Here is a 23,591-nt window from a genome sequence, read left to right on the forward strand (position 1 = left end):
GTTTGGCTAAAATTCCTATTTTTTTTAAAAAATCAAAGGAAATTCCTAAAAAGGCCCTATTTTTTCACAAAAATTCCTAATTTTTTAACTTTTTTGCAATGATCAAAAAGAGAAAATGTTTTAAATGTTGTTTAAAAGTTCTTCTAATTCAGAAAAAAACAGTTTAGCACAGTTCAAAGCAGTTTACCAGTGGTAGACGTCTTTTCTGTAAATAAAGCACTATTTGTGAGTTACTTTTATGTCAGTCACATAAAGGTAAGCACATTACATGGTCTTTAAAGTCCATATTTTAATTTGAAAATTTCTAGAATTACCCCTAAAATTTCCTTAAAATTGTACCAAATTCCTAAGTTTAGCCCTATTTTTTTGTACAAATTGCCCTAAAATTAGCCCTAATTTTTTGTCAGGGTATGCTAGACAGCCTGAATATGCAAACCAGTCTTAAAATTACGTCATTTTAGCGCCACCTGCCAAAGTGTACTTTCGGTTTCGCTGACCTCAATATTTATCGAGCGATATTTGGTATTGAGGCAGTTTAGTGCTTACATTGATTGTTTATGCTTTTCAATTTAAATAAATGCCTAACATGCAAAAAAAATCGACCATGATTTTGCAAAATATCCGAAAGTATACAGAATTTTGGACAAACATAAATTCGGATAAGCGAAAACACATTGTCAAGAAACTGAGAGACATTATTTATGCGGTTCTAGTCCGTTTATTAAACCAGGCAGATGTTTAGAATGAGACAGGATCAACTTTAAATAATTTTGAGATAAATTACAATTCAAACAGCTCTAAATTAGTAAGTTCTAAGGAATTTGCAAGTTTATAAAAATTTATTTGCATTCCTTTTATTTTATTGCCATGTTGCAATAACTATCAGGAGTATTCCTGATAATATTTCTCAGTTTAAAAACATGTAGTTTTATCTTTTAAAATGAGAAAAAGGAGTAATGATAATTGCTATTTAAGAGAACAAAATTTATAACAATCTGCGTATGGCTAAAATTATGAAACCTCTAATAATTTAATCATTCCATTCGCTGTAGTATAGAAGCACATAGTAAATTAACCGAAATGGCCATTGCCAAATAAACTTAAATGTTCGGGCTACCAGATTAAATTTTTGGTAGCCCAATGGGCTACCAATAAATTTGCAGATTTCTGAAACCCTGATTAATCCCCTTTAGTGATAGCTCACTTATTTCTGAACAATTACAAACTGATTTTAAATCCTTAAGATAATGGAATAATTTATGAAAGCCAAATATCAATTAGAGATTTCCAGATAGTTTTAAACCTTCGTCAAATATTGTATCTATATATTAAATGCATGCTGTTGTAATGGAATTGTTAGCTCACCTTAGCCAAAGGCTCATGGTGAGATTTTGTGATGGCTCAATGTTCGCAGTGTGTCTAGTGTCGTGTGTCATTCATTGTTCGTCCATCAACATTTTCTAAAAAAAATCATCTTGAAAACCACTGGACAGAATTACACCAAACTTTACAGGCATGATCCAGGGCTTTTATTAGCTCACCTGTCACATAGTGACAAGGTGAGCTTTTGTGATCACCCTTCGTCCGTCGTCCGTCCGTCCATCCGTCCGTCAACAATTTCTTGTCTGCACTACAGTGGTTTCATTTATGATTTTATTTTAACCAAACTTGCACACAACTTGTATCACCATAAGATCTTGGTTCCTTTCTTCATCTGGCCAGATCCCATTATGGGTTCCAGAGTTATGGCCCCTGAAAAGGCCAAAATTAGCTATTTTGACATTGTCTGCACAATAGCAGCTTTATTTATGATTTGAATTTTACCAAACTTGCACACAACTTGTATCACCATAAGATCTTGGTTCCTTTCTTGAACTGGCCAGATTCCATTATGGGTTCCAGAGTTATGGCCCCTGAAAGGGACAGAATTAGCTATTTTGACCTTGTCTGCACAATAGCAGCTTCATTTATGACTTGATTTTAACCAAACTTGCACACAACTTGTATCACCATAAGATCTCGGTTCCTTTCTTGAACCGGCCAGATCCCATAATGGGTTCTAGAGTTATGGCCCCTGAAATGGCCAAAATTAGCTATTTTGACCTTGTCTGCACTATAGCAGCTTCATTTATGATTTGATTTTAACCAAACTTGCACACAACTTGTATCACCTCAAGATCTTGCTTCCTTTCTTCAACTGGCCAGATTCCATCTTGGGTTCCAGAGTTATGGCCCCTTAAAGGTCCAAAATTGGCTTTTGCAGCCATATAGAGACTTCATTTATGGTTTTATTTGATGCAAACTTCCAAAATATCTTCAACAACAATAAATCTTGGATTCCATGACAAATCAGATCCAATCATAGGTTCCAGAGTTATTTTATATCTGATTACCTCCCCTGATTGTAATCAAAATGGATTTATATCGGTAAGTACTTACATGGCTTATTTGAAATTTCATTATTGTTATTAGTTGGACTGAGACTATCAGGGTAGATAACTATGGACTGATTTTGTGTCAGATTACCTCCCTTTATTTCAAATTAAAATTGTTATATCTCCATAACTAATGAAGATACTGATCTGAAATTTCATTTATGTCAACAGATTTATTTGGCAGATCCTTCTTATTTTAGTAATTTTTTAGCTCATCTGATTTTTTGAAAAAAAATGATGAGTTATTGTCATCACTTGAGCGGTTGTCGGCGTCGGCGTCAGTGTCGGCGTCGGCATCGGCGTCTGCGTCGGCGTTGCCTGGTTAAGTTTTATGTTTAGGTCAGCTTTTCTCCTAAACTATCAAAGCTATTGCTTTGAAACTTGGAATACTTGTTCACCATCATAAGCTGACCCTGTATAGCAAGAAACATAACTCCATCTTGCTTTTTGCAAGATTTATGGCCCCTTTTGTACTTAGAAAATATCAGATTTCTTGGTTAAGTTTTATGTTTAGGTCAACTTTTCTCCCAAACTGTCAAAGCTATTGCTTTGAAACTTGGAATACTTGTTCACCATCATAAGCTGACCCTGTACAGCAAGAAACATAACTCCATCTTGCTTTTTGCAAGATTTATTGCCCCTTTTGGACTTAGAAAATCAGTTTCCTTGGTTAAGTTTTATGTTTAGGTCAGCTTTTATCCTAAACTATCAAAGCTATTGCTTTAAAACTTGCAGCACTTGTTCACCATCATAAGTTGACCCTGTACAGCAAGAAACATAACTCCATCCTGCTTTTTGCAAGATTTATGGCCCCTTTTGGACTTAGAAAATATCAGATTTCTTGGTTAAGTTTTATGTTTAGGTCAACTTTTTCTCTTAAACTATCAAAGCTATTGCTTTGAAACTTGCAACACTTGTTCACCATCATAAGCTGACCCTGTACAGCAAGCAGCGTAACTCCATCCTGATTTTTGCAATAATTATTGCCCCTTTTGGACTTAGAAAATCATTTTCTTGGTTGAGTATTATGTTTAAGTCAACTTTTCTCATAAACTATCAAAGCTATTGCTTTAAAACTTTCAACAGTTTTTCACCATCATAAGTGGACACTGTACATCAAAAAACATAACTCTATCCTGCTTTTTGCAAGAATGATGGCCCTTTTTAGACTTAGAAAATCATGGGTAGGACAATATTTCTATCACACAAAAAAAATCAGATGAGCGTCAGCACCCGCAAGGCGGTGCTCTTGTTTATTATTGGCCGTAGGTCATCTACTCTGCAGTAGACCAGTTTTCTGTGGTACAACATGGATGGTACCTCCAATTTTTAGGTGTATTTTAACATATCTATACCTTGTAAGATTTTTTTTTCTTTTTTGTTAAATTCCTTCCCTTTGTTTTTCCCGTCCTTTGGACTTAGATATTTTTTCTGAGGACCTTCTTGTCCTCAAGTGCAGTGATAACAGGCGAGCGATATATGGCCATCATGGCCCTCTTGTATTTGGTATTTAGCATCACCTAGTGGTTCTCAACCAAGATTGTTCAAATTATCCCCATAGGGTCAAATATGGCCCCACCCTGGGGGTCACAAGGTTTACATAGACTTATATAGGGAAAACTTTGAAAATCTTCATGTCCAAAACCACAGGTCCTAGGGCTTTGATATTTGGTATGTAGCATCATCTAGTGGTCCTCTACCAAGAATATTCATATTATTCCCCTAGGGTCAAAAATGGCCCTGCCCTGGGGGTCACATGATTTACATAGAATTATGTAGGGAAAAACTTTGAAAATCTTCTTGTCAGAAAAGGCCTAGGGCTTTGATATTTGGTATGTGACATAATCTTGTGGTACTCTAACAAGATATTTCATACTATGCACCTGGGATGAAAAGAGGCCCTGCCCCAGGGGTCCCAGGTTTTACATAGACTTGTATAGGAAAAACCTTTAAAATCTTCTTGTCTTAAACAACCACAAACTTTTGCAGATGAACAACCTAGATGTGCAGATGACCATAAAGGAATGAATTATTTCTGTGACTATTTGGCCCTTTAATAGTTTTGCTAAATAGAATATAGAGAAAAAACTTGTGTGTCTAACTCCTCCCACTCTATCAGCCTGATTTGCTCCAAACTTTCACAGGTGAACAAGTCTGATGTACAGATGACAAAAAAGGAAGGATTTTTTTCTATGAATATTTTTACTGCAGTTATGGCAATCTGATGGTTTTTGCTATATAGAGGATGGCACAGTATGCGGGGGCATCCATGTCCTATGGATACAGTTCTAGTTTACAATTTAAGACCTCATAGTTATATTATGGCCCTAACGTAAGGACCTCAGACATTTTCCTATCCAGATTGCCTATCCAGTTAAGGAAAAAATGACATAGGGCTAGACTTCTGAAATTGCATAGTAACGATAGTTGAAGACCATTTCTTGATAAATGCGACTTCATTTTACAAGTTTATGAACAAAAAAGAAGACTTTGTAGACATTTATCATTCTCTTTTCTATTAAAATATGAACATAAATCATTTCTACGTTTGAAACATCTTTCCCCCAAGTGACGCAACAAAATATTTGACATGCCTTTGTAAATAATTATGTCTCCCCCAGGAGACATATTGTTTTTGCCCTGTCCATCTGTCCATCCGTCCGGCCGTCCGTACGTCACACTTCATTTCCGAGCAATAACTGGAGAACCATTTGACCTAGAACCTTCAAACTTCATAGGGTTGTAGGGCTGCTGGAGTAGACTCCGTAAAGGTCAAGGTCACAGGGGCCTGAACATTGAAAACCATTTCCGATCAATAATTAGAGAACCACTTGACCCAGAATGTTGAAACTTCATAGGATGATTGGCCATGAAGAGTAGATGACCCCTATTGATTTTGGGGTCACTCCGTAAAGGTCAAGGTCACGGGGGCCTGAACATTGAAAACCATTTCCGATCAATAACTAGAGAACCACTTGACCCAGAATGTTGAAACTTCATAGGATGATTTGTCATGAAGAGTAGATGACCCCTATTGATTTTGGGGTCACTCCGTCAAAGGTCAAGGTCACAGGGGCCTGAACATTGAAAACCATTTCCGATCGATAGCTAGAGAACCACTTGACCCAGAATGTTGAAACTTCATAGGATGATTGGTCATAAAGAGTAGATGACCCCTATTGATTTTAGGGTCACTCCATCAAAGGTCAAGGCCACAGGGGCCTGAACATGGAAAACCATTTCCGATCAATAACTAGAGAACCACTTGACCCAGAATGTTGAAACTTCATAGGATGATTGTACATGCAAAGTAGATGACCCCTATCGATTTTGGGGTCACTCCATTAAAGGTCAAGGTCACAGGGGCCTGACCATTGAAAACCATTTCCGGTCAGTAACTTGAGAACCACTTGACCCAGAATGTTGGAACTTAATAGGATGATTGGTCATGCAGAGTAGATGACCCCTATTGATTTTGGGGTCACTCTGTGAAAGGTCAAGGTCACAGGGGCCTGAACATTGAAAACCATTTCTGGTCAGTAACTTGAGAACCACTTGACCCAGAATGATGAAACTTCATAGGATGATTGGTCATGCAGAGTAGATGACCCCTAACGATTTTAGGGTCACTCTGTTAAAGGTCAAGGCCACAGGGGCCTGAACATGGAAAACCATTTCCAATCAATAACTTGAATACCTCTTGACCCAGAATGTTGAAACTTCATAGGATGATTGTTCATGCAGAGTAAATGACCCCTATTGTTTTTGGGGTCACTCCATTAAAGGTCAAGGTCACAGGGGCCTGAACATTGATAACCAGTTCCGATCAATAACTTGAGAACCACTTGACCCAGAATGTTGAAACTTCATAGAATGATTGAACATGCAGAGTAGATGACCCCTGTTGATTTTGGGGTCAGTCTATTAAAGGTCAAGTGGCCTGTTCATGTAAAATCATTTTTTGGAAATAACTTGAGAACCACTTGACCTACAATGTTGAAACTTAATAGGATGATTGGACATTCAGAGTAGATGACCCCTTTTTATTTTGAGGTCACTTGATCAAAGGTCAAGGTCACAGAAGCCTGAACAGTGACTTGAGAACCACTAGCCAAGAGTGTTGAAATTTAGCGGGATGACTGGACATGCCAAGTAGATAATCCCTATTGCAGCCAACCATCAGTGTCTCTTTGACTTTCGCTCCTGACCCCTATTGACTTCTTGCCTATAGGACTTTGCATTGGGGGAGACATGTGCTTTTTTACAAAAGCATTTTCTAGTTATTATATACATATGCTGCAAAAATGGTACTTGGTCACAGGGGGAAAAGTGTTTAAAACTGAAAAAAACTATGTACAGGGTGTCAGCAAATGATTTTACATAAATATTTGCCACTTATTGCATGTGTTTCCTAAACCTTACATATCTACAGTTTTATTCATTTTTAGTTCGACTATTCGAAGAATAAGTAGAGCTGTCCTACTCACCACGGTGTCGGCGTCAGCGTCACACCTTGGTTAAGTTTTTCGTACCAGTCCACATTTTGACAAAGTCTTTTGAGATAAAGCTTTGAAACTTTCAACACTTGTTTACCATCACAATGGCCAGTTATAGGCAAGAGCACATAACTCTATCAAGGATTTGGGCTGAATTATGGCCCCTTTTGACTTAGAAATCATGGTTAAGTTTTTCGTACCAGTTCATATTTTGACAAAGTCTTTTGAGATAAAGCTTTGAAACTTTCAACACTTGTTTACCATCACCATCTCCAGTTATAGGCAAGAGTATGTAACTCCGTCAAGGATTTTGGCTGAATTATGGCCCTTTTCGACTTAGAAATCTTGGTTAAGTTTTTCGTACTAGTTCATATTTTAACAAAGTCTTTTGAGATAAAGCTTTGAAACTTTCAACACTTGTTTACCATCACCATGTCCAGTTATAGGCAAGAGTACATAACTCAGTTAAGGATTTTGGCTGAATTATGGCCCCTTTTGACTTAGAAATCTTGGTTAAGTTTTATGTACCATTTCATATTTTGTGTAAAGTGTTTGACATATGGCTTTGAAACTTTTATCACTTGTTCAGTATTATTTTCTTTATCTGTAGGAAAGAGTACATAACTCTGTCATCTATTTTGGCTGAATTATAGCCCTTTTTGGACTTGGAAATTTGTTCTGTTTTCATACAAGTCCACGTTTTGTCAAACTATTTGACATATTCCTTTTAAACTTGTTTATCATCATGATTGCCATCTGTAAGCAAGAGTACATAACTCTGACAACTATTTTGGCTGAAATATGGCCCTTTTTGGACTTTGAAATTGTCGATTGAGTGTCACCAGGATTGAGACAACTGCGTCTTTCGTAAGTCAAGAACCCAGCAAGTGGCTTAGACATATTACATATATATGTGTCTTCAATGTAAACATGACAAAGAGATATAGACAAACTTCTATGGGAATAGTGCCACATTGGTGCAAATTATTCACCTTTAGTAGGACACAATTGAAGCGAACCTAGATTGCATTTTAAGAACAACATTTGCTTTTATTCGATCCAGCATCCTATACTCTTAACAGAACTACACCAGACACTAACTCCTAAACTGACCCAGTTGCTTCCAGAATTAACACTGACACCCATAGAACTAGTACTGACTTGCCCAGAACTAACACTGACACCCCCAGAATTAACATCAATTCGCTCACACGTCTGAAACTTATTTCGAAGCAAGCCAAAATACTAGTAAGGACCTCGAAGACCTAACACAAACACCTAAAGAATATCTACATAAATGTTGATACTAGCTAGTGAAGGTCTGTTCCACTGATATAAAATGCTAAAGGTAAGGCACCTCTGAACCCACAGTTGAATAGGCAGTCTCCACCCCTCCTCTTCAACTGAAAAGGCCAACTACGCCAATGTATGGCCGGCTACACCACTGCATGTATTCAATAATAATCCTCCACATAATGCCCGGTCAATATTGTACATGTACTGAATAGCAATAGATGTATGAAAAAAACAAAAATAGGCTATGATTAATGGATCAGTTATCATGGGCACTCGGGTGGAAATAACTAAAGTACAGTTGTGGGACGAAAAGTTTTGTTCCACTTTTATTTTTTCCTTTTCGTTTATTTTTAAAAATGTCAATAAAACTGATTAGTTTATTTATTGTGTTAAACTATTTCATAGTAGACATACCTTAATGCCAATGCTTATTTTGACGTAAAATACACATTTTAAATTTTTCAAAAATATGATCCTTAGTTACAGACTGTTAGAATTTCAAGAAAAGGAATATGAAATAAGATTATTTTTGTGACAGTTTGATAGGAATATAACTTATTTAACAGTATTTGAAGACATTATATAAAACTATCAGCTATTGAAGTCAAGAAATAGCATTGAACTTAGGGCAAAATCCCTAGCATAATGTCTGATGTCCTTACTGCTATAGGCTTCTTTATAGATCCTTCAATTTACTGAAACAGTGTTGTACAAGAATAGTTACAGTTTGAGAGTGAAACCGATAAATTGAATGGATTTAATCTTGATACTTTCAGATGAAAGATGATGGAGTCAGCGGGTTGGGTGTCAGCATTTCAAGACATATGTATGCAAGTAGTGGTCCAGAGCTCCTCAGTCCCATTGCAATTTTACTCCTCACTAGAAGTAAGTTATTTGATGTTGTTTAAGAATCTGGTGATGTTGAAGTTGTATTTAGAGATATCTGGAGTAATTTTGGTATTGAAAGTAAACTACTCATTTTAAGAATGCAATTCCCATGAAATATGAAGTTTGTGGGTTAGGAAATATTTAAAACCTTATATTAATGGACGTAAATCAGATTGAAATGTATATAGATTGGATAAGTTTTTGTGTGCCCCCCCCCCCCCCCCCCCCCCCATGACTGGTGGGGGCATATAGATTTGGTCTTATCCGTCTGTCCGAAGTTCGTGATGCGCCTAGCTCAAAAAGTATTTGATACAAATTGGTGAAACCTTGCATGAGTGTTTATCATGATATGAACTTGGGCACCTCCTATTTTTCGTCTGGCTCCGCCCCCTATTTTCAGGGTTATGGCCCCTGAAATAGTCAGAAATGCATATTTTTCACCTTGTGACATGCCTAGCTCAAAAAGTATTTGATATAGATTCATGAAACCTTGCATGAGTCTTGATTATGATATGAACTTGTGCACCTCATATTTTTCATCTGGCTCTGCCCCCTATTTTCAGAGTTGTGGCCCCTGAAATAGTAAAAAATGCACATTTTCACCTTGTGACACGTCTAGCTCAAAACGTGTTTGATATAGATTCATGAAGCTTTGCGTGAGTCTTAATCATGATATGAACTTGTGCACCTGCAATTTTTCATTTGGGTCCGCCCCCAATTTTTAGAGTTATGGCCCCTGAAATAGTCAAAAATGCACATTTTCACCTTGTGACGCACCTAGCGCAAAAAGTATTTAATATAAATGATTAAAAACTTGCATAAGTCTTTATCATGATGTAATCTTGCATACATCTAATTTTTTGGCTTGCTCCACCCCCTATTTTTAAATTTATGGTCCCTGAAATAATAAAAAAATGCACTTTTTCACCTAATTATGTGCCAAGCTCAAAAAGTATCAGATGTAAATTCAGGAAACCTTGCTGGAGTCTTTATCATGATGTGACCTTGCACACTTGGCATTCCTCTTGAGAATCTTAGCTCTTATTACAGAGTTATGGCCCTTGAAGTAGCCAAAATAGTGGATTTATTGTTTGTGATGCCCATAGCTCAAGAAGTATAGGGCCTAGAATAATAAATCCTTTTCATAAAATGATTGTTGAGGCTATACCCCATTAAGACTGCAAATATTTGAATTATTCGCCCTCATTCAAATGTGACAAATGTACCAGTGGGGGCACACCCTGTGTCCTACAGACACATTCTAGTTCTACTGAAGCTTGGTCCATATTTTGCCATGTTTGTACTGGTACAGAATCCAGGAACACTGGCTAAGTTCACTGCCCGTCGTTAAACAACTGAAATGTTGAAAAAATGGCGTTAAACCCAAAACAAACAAATATTCACCATCATGAGATGGAGTGTCATGGACAAGAACTTGGTCCCTAGGTCTAAGGTCAATGTCACACAAAGAGGTCAAAGGTCAGATTCAAGAATTGCTTTGTCCGGAGTATTTCTTCTTCATGCATGGAGGGATTTTGATGTAACTTTGCACATTTGTTCACCATCTGGGCAAGAACCAGGTCCCTAGGTCCAAGGTCAAGGTCACACTTAGAGGTCAAAGGTCATTACTTTTTTTATGCCCCCGAAGGGAGGCATATAGTTTTTGAACCGTCAGTCTGTCGATCTGTCCGCAATTTTCGTGTCCGGTCCATATCTTTGTCATCCATGGATGGATTTTCAAATAACTTGGCATGAATATGTACCACAGTAAGACGACGTGTCGCGCGCAAGACCCAGGTCCGTAGCTCAAAGGTCAAGGTCACACTTAGACGTTAAAGGTCATTTTTCATGCTAGTGCATTCGTGTCCGGTCCATATCTTTGTCATCCATGGATGGATGTTCAAATAACTTGGCGTGAATGTGTACAACAGTAAGACGACGTGTCGCGCGCAAGATCCAGGTCTGTAGCTCAAAGGTCAAGGTCACACTTAGACGTTAAAGTCATTTTTCATGATAGTGCATTCGTGTCCGGTCCATATCTTTGTCATCCATGGATGGATTTTCAAATAACTTGGCATGAATGTGTACCACAGTAAGATGACATGTCGCGCGCAAGACCCAGGTCCGTAGCTCAAAGGTCAAGGTCACACTTAGACATTAAAGGTCATATTTCATGATAGTGCATTGATGGGCGTGTTCGGTCCATATCTTTGTCATTCATACATGGATTTTAAAATTATTGGGCATGAATGTTTACCACAGTAAGACGACGTGTCGCGCGCAAGACCCAGGTCCGTAGGTCAAAGCTCCTAAACTCTAACACGGCCATAACTATTCATTCAAAGTGTCATCGGGGGCATGTGTCATCCTAAGGAGACAGCTCTTGTTATGTCTCCCACCATATAGTGGTGTGGGAGACATATTGATTAACTCCAGTCTGTGTGTGTGTGTGTGTGTGTGTGTCTGTCTGTGTGTCTGTCACAAAGTTTGTCCGCACTCTTAGTCGAACATTCCTCATCCGATCTTCACCAAACTTCAACAAAATGTGTCTGCCAATAAGTGCTCAGCCAAGTTCGATAACTAGCCAAATCGGCCCACAGGCCCTTTGGAATTATGGCCCTTGAATTACCGAAAAATGCTCAGATTTTAGGTGCATTACTGGAGCCAAAAGGACCCCTATACTACTCATGAGTAGTGTAGGGGTCCTTTTGGCATGAGTAGTACAGGGGTCCTTTTGGCTCCAGGAATGCGCATGCAGTCTATAGGAGTCCTTTTGACTTGATGAATGTGAATGCGCTCTAGTAGGGCAAGTTCAATAATGAGCCAAATCGGTCCAGGCACTTTGAAGTTATGGCCCTTGAATTACCGAAAATCGGCCTTTTTACTCTTGTCCATGCTCTAAGTCGAACATTTCTCATCCGATCATCACCAAACTTTAACTAAATGTGTTTGACCATAGGTCCGCAGCCAAGTTCGATAACTAGCCAAATCGACCCAGGTACTTTGGAATTACCGAAAATTGGCCTTTTTATTCTCGTCCGCGCTATAAGTCCAACATTTCTCACCCGATCTTCACCAAACCTAAACAAAATGTTTTTTACCATAACTCCTTGACCAGGTTCATTAACTAGCCAAATGGCCCGAGGCACTCCAGAATTATGGCCCTTGAATTACCCAAAATCGGCCTTTTTGTGCTTAAGGGTATATTTGTAGTGAGTAAACAGTATATAAAGACTGACTTGCTTTTAAGATGATTAGGCAGTTGTGGGAGACATGCGCTTTTCTCAAAAGCAACTCTAGTTTTTTTTTTCAATTTTTCAAAACTTCCATGAATATTTATCAATAACCCCATCCCTAAGTCACCATCCATGTCCCAGTCTTGATTGTGCTTCCTTAAGGACTGCCATTATTTTAAGTTAAAGAAATTATTTGCTTCTTAGTAACATCTTTAACTTTTTGCTGGATATATTTCTTTGCCATTCCTCAACACAAATTCTTTGGTGTTATTTAAAGACTTTCTTTTGATTATGAATCTTTAGGTCCCTTTAAAATCTTTGGTTTCATATTTCTTTGAATATTCAACAATTGTGTTCCATTAAAATCTTTGGGTTCATTGATTTAAAAAAAAATCTTTCTTCTAATTCTAAAGTTTTAGCTAACTTTAAATGCTTCGGTGTCATTAAAATTTTTTTCTTTAATTATGAATATTTGTGTCACTTTTAAAACTTACATTTCAGAATCTAATTTAAAATCTTTGGCTCACTAATAATTCTTTGTTGCCTTTAAAGTATTTGGGGCCCTTTAAAAACTTTTATTTCTTTAAACTTCTTTCTTTTAATTATAAATTTTGGTCCCTTTAAAATCTTTGGCTTCGAAAATCTTCTAATTTGGAATTTTTTACTTGCTCTAACCCGGATCGCTGGAATAGCCCAGTTCGCTCGAACTCATCATCTGGTCCCAATCAATAATTTCTTATATGTTATATAATGTTCAACTCCAGATGGCTAAGAACACCAGTAACTGGAATTCTCGAGGTCCCTGTCTGGTCCCTTGAGCTTTTGTCTGTCACAAATCTTTTCATGATGTAAATGTTTACTTTAATCTTTTAATCAAATAAAATCTGAGCAAAGAATTTCTGTATATTACTTTAAATAAGGCTAATCACTTACACATTTCACATTTTCAAAGTTCAAATATGCAAGTCGAACAACTTAGTTGAGGACATGGCAACAGGGAAATAGCTAATTCGGCTACCGTAAAATAAGGAATTAAATTGTTAATTCTGTTTTTCGAAAATTGTTTTAAATGTACGTTTTATGTGTTTTATTCTGTACACGTGTGTTTGTTTATTCTGAACGTTTCTAGTTTTACAACATCAAATGTGCTTTGAAGTTAAATGTGCTTGTCTATTGATCATTTGTATTTGTTTGATAATCGTTTGTTATAAGATGAAAGTGCATGTATAAAAGTTTTTTTAATAAAAACTGATATCATAAATTATGTTGTTTATTTCCTTTTTAATAGAATGACTTCTGATAATTTATAGTATATTTCTAGCTTAAATATGGGTCGACTATGTCATACACATCCTGTACATACCTTGCTAAAGCTCATTGAATAAACAAAGATGGCCACAATACTGATGGCTGGAACTACCAATCTCTTTTAACTCATTTTCACGGACCGTTTGAGTTCGAGACTTTCTTTTGATAACATATCTTTGGTTTCATAAACTTTGGGTCCCTTTAAAATCTTTGGGTTCATTAAATGTCTATGAATTTAGACTCTTCGGTGTCATTAAAGGACTTTCTTTCGATTATATATCTTTAGGCCCCTTTCAACTCTTTGGTTTCATTTAATGTCTTTCTTTTAATTAAAAATCTTGGGCTCACTATCAGTTTTTTTGTGTCATTACAAAACTTTCTTTTGATTATATATCTTTAGGCTCCTTTCAACTCTTTTGTTTCATTTAATTTCTTTCTTTTAGTTAAAAATCTTGGGCTCACTTTCAGCTCTTTGGTTTCATTTAATGTCTTTCTTTTAATTAAAAATCTTGGGCTCACTATCAGTTCTTTAGTGTCATTACAAAACTGTCTTTTGATTATATATCTTAAGGCTCCTTTCAGCTCTTTGGTTTCATTTAATGTCTTTCTTTTAATTAAAAATCATGGGCTCACTATCATTTCCCTGGTTTCATTTAATGTCTTTCTTTTAATTAAAAATCTTGGACTCACTATCAGTTCTTTGGTTTCATTTAATGTCTTTCTTTTAATTAAAAATCTTGGGCTCACTATCAGTTCTTTAGTGTCATTACAAAACTTTCTTTTGATTATTTATCTTAAGGCTCCTTTAAACTCTTTGGTTTCATTTAATGTCTTTCTTTTCATTAAAAATCTTGGGCTCACTATCAGTTCTTTGGTCTCATTTAATGTCTTTCTTTTAATTAAAAACCTTGGGCTCACTTTCAATTCTTTTGAGTCATTACAAAACTTTCTTTTGATTATATATCAAGGTTCATTTCAGCTCTTTGGTTTCATTTAATGTCTTTCTTTTAATTAAAAATCTTGGGCTCACTATCAGTTCTTTTGTGTCATTACAAAACTTTCTTTTGATTATATATCTTTAGGCTCGTTTCAACTCTTTGGTTTCATTTAATTTCTTTCATTTAATTAAAAATCTTGGGCTCACTTTCAGGTCTTTGGTTTTATTTAATGTCTTTCTTTTAATTAAAAATCTTGGGCTCACTTTCAGCTCTTTGGTTTCATTTAATGTCTTTCTTTTAATTAAAAATCTTTGGCTCTCTTCCAATTTTTTTGAGTCATTACAAAACTTTCTTTTGATTATATATCTTAAGGCTCCTTTCAACTCTTTGGTTTCATTTAATGTCTTTCTTTTCATTAAAAATCTTGGGCTCACTATCAGTTCTTTGGTCTCATTTAATGTCTTTCTTTTAATTAAAAATCTTGGGATCACTATCAGTTCTTTGGTTTCATTTAATGTCTTTCTTTTAATTAAAAATCTTGGGCTCACTATCAGTTCTTTAGTGTCATTACAAAACTTTCTTTTGATTATATATCTTTAGGCTCCTTTCAACTCTTTGGTTTCATTTAATTTCTTTCTTTTAGTTAAAAATCTTGGGCTCACTTTCAGCTCTTGGTTTCATTTAATGTCTTTCTTTTAATTAAAAATCTTGGGCTCACTATCAGTTCTTTAGTGTCATTACAAAACTTTCTTTTGATTATATATCTTAAGGCTCCTTTCAGCTCTTTGGTTTCATTTAATTTCTTTCTTTTAGTTAAAAATCTTGGGCTCACTTTAAGCTCTTTGGTTTCATTTAATATCTTTCTTTTAATTAAAAATCTTGGGCTCACTATCATTTCTTTGGTTTCATTTAATGTCTTTCTTTTAATTAAAAATCTTGGGCTCACTATCATTTCTTTGGTTTCATTTAATGTCTTTCTTTTAATTAAAAATCTTTGGTTCACTTTTAGCTCTTTGGTTTCATTACAAAACTTTATTTTGATTAAAAATCTTGGGCTCACTATCAGTTCTTTAGTGTCATTACAAAACTTTCTTTTGATTATATATCTTTAGGCTTGTTTCAACTCTTTGGTTTCATTTAATTTCTTTCATTTAATTAAAAATCTTGGGCTCACTTTCAGTCTTTGGTTTCATTTAATGTCTTTCTTTTAATTAAAAATCTTGGGCTCACTTTCAGCTCTTTGGTTTCATTTAATGTCTTTCTTTTAATTAAAAATCTTTGGCTCTCTTCCAATTTTTTTGTGTCATTTAAGTACTTCCTTTTCATAAACTTTGGGTCCCTTTAAAATCTTTGGTATCATTTAATGTCTTTCTGTTAATTTCGAATCTTTGGTTTCGTTTAAGTACTTCTTTTTGATTAGATATCCGCGTTGGCTTATCAGGATCCGTGCTGTTTGCTAACAGTTTCTCCAAGTCCAATATGCTTTAAAAGCAAACAGCATGGATCCTAACCAGACTGCGCGGATGCGCAGGCTGGTCTGGATCCATTCTGGTCGGAAAGCCACTATGTTTTCTCATGGCATGGCTCAATTATTAGATTTCATAATCAAATTCAGCTAAGACTGAAAAACTTTTGTGAATATTGGACCGGGTTACTCTGGCTATTCTGGCTGACCAGAGTAGCAAAAACATGTTAAAATCCTAGAAACTGGCTACTCTGGCCAGCCAAAGTAACCAGAGCAAATGAAATCCTGGTGACAAGGGCTACTCCGGATACTCTGGCCGACCAGAGTAGTCAGAACATGTTAAAATCCTAGAAACTCTTGCTACTCTGGCTGAACTCTGGTTACTCTGGCTGAACTCTGGCTACTCTGGAGTTCTGGCTACTCTGGAGTTCTGGCTACTCTAAATAGCCACTTGAAAATAATAATTAACTTGAAATTCAGTTTAAACATGCTATTTAGATAGAAATGACATATTAAGTTTCATAATCAAACTCAGCTAAGACGGAAAATGTTTTGTGAACCAGGTTACTCTGGCTACTCTTAAAATCCTAGAAACTCTGGCTACTCTGGCCAGCCAGACTAACCAGAGCAAATAAAATCAAGTTGACTTGGGCTATTCTGGATACTATGGCTGACCAGAGTAGTCAGAACATTTTAACATCCTAAAAACTCTGGCTTTTCTTGCTGAACTCTGGCTACTCTGGCCAGCCAGAGTTATGACTTCTCTAGCTGAACTCTGGCTACTCTGGCCAACTAGAGTAACCAGAGTTCTGGCTACTCTGGCTGAATTCTGTCTACCCTGGCTGAACTCTGGCTACTCTACCAAGGCCCTCTTTGGAGAATAGGGATGAGTTTCCATTTATAACTGAAGAACACTAGTGTTTGCACAAGGCCTGTCTGTTGACCATTGGTTTCCTATTGACAACTGGAGAATGCGTTGGCCTACAGGCCCAAACTTCTTCGGATGGTTTCCTGCAGTCAGTAGATGATCCCTATTGTTTTGGGATCAGTTGGTCAAAGGACAAAGGTCATAGTGATCATGGAAGGCCATCTTAGAGGCATGCATGTTTCACAAACAAACCTTTGACATTAGACATAAAGTGTACTTAGAGATTTTTGACTCCAAAACTGCCAGCAGGGTTCAAGGAAATTTCATTAAAAGCCTCACAACCAAGAGATTTGCATATTATCAGATTGTTTCGGCTTGATCAGTTTAGAGTTATAACCCTTTGATATTGCTACATACAGTAGTATACTGTAACACTGTTTTTCCTTGTCTGGAGAGTACCGGTACCTTTAAGGATACTGTAGGGTGAAATTTGCAGTCAATGAAAAATACTTTACATGAAGTGCAGGGTTAATATTTTTTCACAAGCTCTTGCAGAATTAAATCACCATTGGTACATTTTTAAACCACCTACGCTACATTTACTGGCTAGCGTCCTACAACCGGACACTTCCGGAATATTTTTCATGATAACTCGGGGAAATAGATATACCGTACTTTATTTTTAACCAATGGAAAGTAGTCATACAGTGTTTGAGTCCAAGAATTGTACAAATTACCTCTCTTTTAATCTATAAATTTGATCGTATCTCTCCCAACCAAATCTTTTAAAATTTCGCTTTCCGAAGTGAATATTTTGATATGAAAATGTGTTTTAGGGTGTGTAAAAGTCATGCACTAAATTAACAAAGCTGTATTTTCCCGATATAAATGTTTACTAAACGTCTCCTCTGCTTACCTCAAATTTGCATGGGACCTTTAGATTTAATGTCGGGACCTCACGGAAATACTGCGCATGCGCATCGCGCCACTTCCGACTTCCCCCGACATGTAAACATGCTTCGTGAGTGCAGAGGAAATGAAATGTAGCATTTCTTACAAAATACTTAAATTTAACTGTTGTAACTTTGCCCTGTTGTTGAAAATCAAGCATCCGTTTGATCGTAAACAGATTAACAAGGTTAAAGACCAAAAAAAGCGTTTACAGGACTGTCCGGTTTGGTGGTCGTCCAGATTTGGTGGTCGCTAGCCAGTATGCATATGAAACACCATTTGGGAGCAACTGTCTATTCCACGGATCTTGTGTGTGTTTTGTAAGGGGTTGGCACATGGGCAGGACATCAAAAAGCATGAAACATATATGAGCCGCACCATGAGAAAACTGCTGTCAAAGCCTATAGCAATTAGAGAAACCATTAGCAAAACAGCATGGATCCTGACCAGACTGTGGGGATGAGCAGGCTGGTCTGGATCCATGCTGGTCACAAATGCACTATGTTGGTTTTCTTATGATACGGCTCATATTGTAGATGAATGTAGATGAATTGAAAAAATGCAAAGTAGCAAACCAAATGTTTGTTGGTATTTCAAGCTATAAAGTGTATTAGATTGAAACACCCGCTTACACAGCAGTAACATTCAAGAGAGGCAGGAAAAAAATATACTCTGTGACGTTTACCAAAGAATCAATGTCTGATATTTACACTCTACTAGGAAGTTGTCAGTCACTTACCAGTACATGTAAGAAATTGTTACTGGTTCAGAAGAATGAAATTCTGCTGTTTCTCCCTTAAAAATTTATAATATATTATACAATTGAACAATATTATACAACTGAACAGTTGTGTTTTCAGATCTGTAATGGAGATTGTCAGCCTGCTGATATCTTCAAAGGATATGGAGTTGCTATCTCAGCAGAAAGTACACGTGATCTCTAGTCCATCCACTGCAAATTCCGGCCAGCTGTTACATGAAGATGTCCAGCTACTAGTTATTGTGACTAATTTGACAAATAAATCAGAGTTGTAATCAAAGTTTACTGAATATGGAATAGACTGGTATTCTGTCACAGTGGTGGAAAATGGTGCTGCAGTACGACAAACCGAAACTGTGCCACAGTCTGTTTTCAGCAAAATGGACAAATTCTGTTGTTGTGCAACTTGTGGAAAGGGATACATTTTGAACATGTTTGTGAACTGTTCGTACATGCTCTAGGAATGCAGTCCAATGGTCCAACAGTTTATGAGAAGTTGAATGAGAATTTCACTTGATAAATGAAAGACAATTCATAGAGATAGAACTTGAATGCTTAAATGTAACATTTTATGTTACAAGGGTTTATGTGATTGATTATTCTTTGTATATAGTACAATACCATTTATGTTATACATCATTTTAAAGACTATTAAGGGTATTAGAACATTTTTAAATTTTCAAAATAATTCTCTTGTTTGCTTAAGAATTTATTGTCAAAAAATTATTTTGATCAGAATGTCTTCCATTCATTTCGTACATCAGAAAGTCTTAAAATTTCAAGTTTTTATTTATTTGTTGACGGGCTATTTTAAATTTTTTACAAATTCTTTGCTAGCTTTAAAGCAACATTTCCTTTTAAAAATTCTGTGTAATTTCAGGGTAAAAAGCAGTTTCTACTTTTCATTTGTTTGAATTTGGAGAAAAATACGAAAAAGAATTGGCAGTTAAATTTGCTTTATCAAAGGTATTTTAAAATTCCGAAGGTTCATACCAGCATCTGTAGAAAGATGTAAAGCTTTTACCAGGATATTGATAAATGAAGCTGAAATTAAGGTAGTTCTGCACGTTTAGAACAATTTTTTTTCTACAATGTAGAATTTGATTAAACTCTGATTTTTCAAAACTTCAGAATATACCTAGAAAATTCGGCAAATAAAAAAGATATGGTCGTGTGCTTGATTTTTAGCTCACCTGTCACAAAGTGACAAGGTGAGCTTTTGTGATCGCGCAGCGTCCGTCGTCTGTCCGTCCGTCCGTCCGTGCGTGCGTCCGTGCGTAAACTTTTGCTTGTGACCACTCTAGAGGTCACATTTTTCATGGGGTCTTTATGAAAATTGGTCAGAATGCTTATCTTGATGATATCTAGGTCAAGTTCGAAACTGGGTCACATGCGGTCCAAAACTAGGTCAGTATTTCTAAAAATAGAAAAACTTTGTGACCTCTCTAGAGGCCATATTTTTCTCAAGATCTTCATGAAAATTAGTCAGAATGTTCACCTTGATGATATCTAGGTCAAGTTTGAAACTGGGTCACGTGGGTTCAAAAACTAGGTCAGTAGGTCTAAAAATAGAAAAACCTTGTGACCTCTCTAGAGGCCATATTTTTCATGAGATCTTCATGAATATTGGTCAGAATGTTCACCTTGATGATATCTAGGTCAAATTCGAAACTGGGTTACATGGGGTCAAAAACTAGGTCAGTAGGTCTAAAAATAGACAAGAGGACCATGATGGTCCTGAATCGCTCACCTGTCCAAACACAACCCAGTTCATTGTGGCTAAGTTTCATTGAAAACCACCAAGTAGTTTCAGAGTAGATGCCATAACAAAAATTGTTAACAGACTGAAGGACAGACCATGGACATAAGGCGATTTGACTAGTCCACCATCTGTAGATGGTTGGCTAATAAAGAGTAACCTCTCGGGTACTTTTGTTGAACTTAAATTCACACTACTAAGGGCTAGGCCTTTTTTCAACCGCGCATTGTAATTTCAACAATCTCTGTACAAGGTTCATGTAAATATGGCCTTTAGAGTGTCAGTACTACTTTTGCTTTGGTTGAGCAAGTGGCAATATCAGTCCTAGGAAATAACAAGAAGAGTAACTGTTACAGTTCATAAATATATTTTTATTTAATTAGCATCACATTGCTGACATAAATCTTGTGAATAATGATATCCACAGAAATTATACATTATAATATAGTATTTGTAATACAAGCTGGCATTTTTTATCTAAATAATATACACTTGGCTGTGTTAAAATAAGAGATACCTCTGCCCACAGTATGTGATATTAAACATGCTAGATTGTTTGATAGACATTACAATATAAACCTTGTGTATCAAAGGCAAATTATAATTTTTCATGTGGACAGCATATGATATGTTTCTGATTTAAAAAGTAACCGATATCTTTTTAGTTGTAGAGAGCTATTAGTACTGGATATTTTGCATTGCGATCTTAGTATTCGGTCAGATAGAAGGATCACAGGCATATCTCCACATCCCTGAAAGATCCATACTATAGACAGAGAAATTCCCACTGATATGCCCGCATGTTGCAGAGCTTCATTATAGAAGCATTTGTTTTTACAAATAAATTCAACTTTATACGGCATATAGTGCCCCCAGTACAGTAATAACTAAAAAGCCATATACAAAACTATCTCACAACATCCAACTTACATTCAAATTAAACAGTTCCTCTTTAAAAACAATTATATCATATGCTGTCATTGTCTTCAAAAGACAGTACTTGTCAATGATACATGTACTGATTAAACAATCGAACATGTTTCATATTTGCTGATACAGGGTTTTGACAGCTAGGTCAAAGATGAAGATTTTTATTTCTATCCATGTTATATTGTCCATAATTATTCAACACAATAAAAATGTTGTTGCAGTTTGAACCTTTACTTTTGCATACATTATTGCATCGTTGATATTTTTAATCACATGTAGCCAAAGTTAAAGTCAGGTAAAATGAGGTAATTTAGCATTATTTAACTTTTGACTGGCAAAAACATTGTGTTGTAGATGTTAAATGCGAAATACAATGACAATATGTTGATAAAACACAAAATTGAAAACAGTATCTAACAGAAACAGATATTAACACAAGCAATGAACAAACACACTTTAAAAACTTTAACATGAAAGAGCTACAATGTGATTTGTGTAGATAGTAAATATGTAGATATATATATACATTAATTACATAGTATAATTCTTTTAACAATCCTATTAAATTTAAATCGGTTACTTATGTATATAAGTTTGAAGACACTAGGTCGATTGTTTTTCCTTCTATATGCTCTGTAATGTTTGTTTTATTTACAGGTATTGGTGACCTTAACCACTGACTGAGAGACAACAGTAACTGTAAAAAGTTTTTGTAAGACACAAGTAGCAATTGTTTCTTATACAATAAAATGAAAATACATTTACAATACACACTGCATGTTGCTTACAATTATTCAAAAATGACTGGTCTATTTGATGATAGCAATTGTTAAGACCTTTGAAACAAAGAAAGTGTAACAACCAAATATTTGTTGCATACCACAACTGACCAAGTTGATAAATGTAAAGCATAATGATACATCAAGCTTGTTCATGCAATAAACAACTTAAACTATAAAAAGTGAACTGACCAATAAAAACTTTGCACATCTGTTGAAAAATTGATTTGTAAAATGGCAATTTTCCACCGACTGCTTAAATTGAGAAAAAATAAAAGAACAGTCAATGATGAATATGTGTGTATAGAACAAATTTAACAAGAGATCCAAGAGGGATTTGATGCCCACCATTGAATGATTTTTATGAAAAGGTTTCCATGTAATATTTCTGTCTACATGCATTCATCTGGAGGTCAGGTCAGGTCAGGAATTTTGCTCTAGTCCCTATGACATTTACCTTATTGACCCCAAAAGTAATGCAAATTATCTTCAAAAAGATCAATGAATCTCTTCCGTCTCGATGTACTCTATGAAAGAGACTTCAGTTACAGAGAGAATACCAATTCCAATATTTGGCTCCTATGAACTTGATCCCAAGCCCAAATACCTTTGTCATAGAAAGACCAATAAACCTACAATAAATATACCTAGCATCAAATATGGGCTAAAAGTGCAACTGTATGTGTTGAAGTAAGAAACCTAAAGAAAAAATCATATTATGAAAAAATCTGTAGTTAGTGACAAGTGCAATAAAGAAGATTTGAATTATCGATGTGAAGGTGACTGTGACCTTGACCTTTGACATAGTGACCTCATTCTCACTTAGAACCGACTCAAGCGTATTAAGGATCATTGTGGAAATGTTACATTGAAATCTGCCAAGTAGTTTCTGACTAGACGCGATAATAGGAATTGTTAACAGACAGATCGACGGACCAAACAGGAAATGCAATTTGACAAACCCACCATTCAAAAAGATGGTGAGGTAATAAGTCACTTCAATGTTGGCTACAATCCCTTGTTATATTTTATGGTGCCCACCCACACTCAGCAAAAGCACCATACAGTACCAACTTCATATTTTTATGAAGCTGGCACTGTAAGACAATCAAACGGGTGATATTTTCAAGAAACACACTAAGGAAGCAACTCAAATCAATACTAATTTACTCTGTTAACTAATTGTTATACAAATAAATTATTTTATGGTCAGACCAATAGGTTTCCACTGTTCCAACTGTAGCATCCAGGTTTGAAAAAATCAGATCTAAAGTTGTCAGATAATCAGTTGTTGGTTCATTTATTAGTTGTTCACACACCAGACTTTCTGATAAGTACTGTAGAACCGGTCTAGATTTAACTGCTACATCAATATTAAAATCACCTAAAATAACAATAGGGGTTGACAGACTTAATCTTTGTAACAGTTCATCTCTCAAGAATGTGCGAAAGATACTGTCAGACATATTTGGAGATTTGTAT

At 35.9% G+C, this 23,591-nt stretch overlaps 1 long non-coding RNA gene across 1 annotated transcript in view; it reads left to right on the plus strand.

Annotated features, from left to right (window-relative positions):
* Positions 1-13,015, plus strand: part of LOC123557341 (uncharacterized) — a 65,715-nt gene extending 52,700 nt beyond the window's left edge. Inside the window, exon 9 of the long non-coding RNA XR_008371018.1 lies at positions 9,004-13,015. This is a non-coding gene — a long non-coding RNA (uncharacterized LOC123557341). The remainder of the gene's footprint in view (positions 1-9,003) is intronic.
* The last annotated feature ends 10,576 nt before the right edge of the window (positions 13,016-23,591 follow it).

Source organism: Mercenaria mercenaria, chromosome 5, assembly GCF_021730395.1.
Source record: "Mercenaria mercenaria strain notata chromosome 5, MADL_Memer_1, whole genome shotgun sequence".
Lineage (NCBI taxonomy): Eukaryota > Metazoa > Mollusca > Bivalvia > Venerida > Veneridae > Mercenaria > Mercenaria mercenaria.